We start from the raw sequence: 974 nt of genomic DNA, 5'->3' as shown, positions 1-974 counted from the left end.
CTTACCTTATGCTTCCTTTTTCTTTCTTCTTTTCTGCTTTCCTTGTTTCTCCCTGTATTTATGCCCTTCTTTAGTTGCCATGATCCTGTCTCCTTCCCAGCATGCCTTCCTTCTCCCTGCATGCCTTTGGAACCTTTTTTAACATGGTAACTTTTCCATAGGTTTGTATGTTATATTCCCAACCCAATATGGTGTCTTTTACTTCCTGTTGGTCACTTTCTGTTCTTTGGGTATATAAGGTGTGTGATTCCTGTTCTCTTTGCGCTGCAACACTTTCTTTGGGTGGTGATCTTCACTCCTGTTTCTTCTGCGTCAGTTATATTTTTTCCTTAGCCTGTTCCAGCTTTTTTCATTTTCATTTTGTCTTTTGTTCAGATTTACTTTTTACTTTTTGTTTTTGTTCCAGGAGTTCCTGCTTAGAGGTTTTTTCCCTTTTTGGGTTTTTTCCCCCTGGGACTCCGTCTGGAGGGCACGTGCTGCCTTTGGCGTTCCCTCCGTCAGCAGCACCGTGGCTACCAGAAAGGGTCGCCCCTACTTGGGAACCAAGACCTCGCCGAATTTCCAGTGGGCCACAGACATAGACAACGAGTAGTCCGTGACACTCCAAGCCAAAGTATGTCCACCATTTCCTCCAAATGGTCTCAAATTTACATAGGCTGCCACTAGCTGTATATATTATCTCTTCCATTTCGCCACAACAGTCCATTCCTTTAATCCAATCAGTCAGGAATGGGTTTTCAGGAGAGGTCCTGTTGGGCTTGCTGTCTCTGCACCACGCACACATTGAAGGTGCGGCCGAAGTTTATCATCATCAATGAGGCCCTTCCGCGCTGTCCTGAAAATGCCCACTGTCCCTCAGGAAGCTGCTTGCCATTCTAGTCTATCGACCGCTGTATCCTAGCGTCGCATCACTTTCTTGTTCGTCCAGGCACTCACTTGTCTCCTTTCCCAGTGTCTCAGCATTCTTGGTGGTG

The sequence above is a fragment of the Pleurodeles waltl genome, chromosome 2_2 (genome assembly GCF_031143425.1).
Source record: "Pleurodeles waltl isolate 20211129_DDA chromosome 2_2, aPleWal1.hap1.20221129, whole genome shotgun sequence".
Taxonomy (NCBI): domain Eukaryota; kingdom Metazoa; phylum Chordata; class Amphibia; order Caudata; family Salamandridae; genus Pleurodeles; species Pleurodeles waltl.
Note: the sequence above shows the minus strand (reverse complement) of the source record.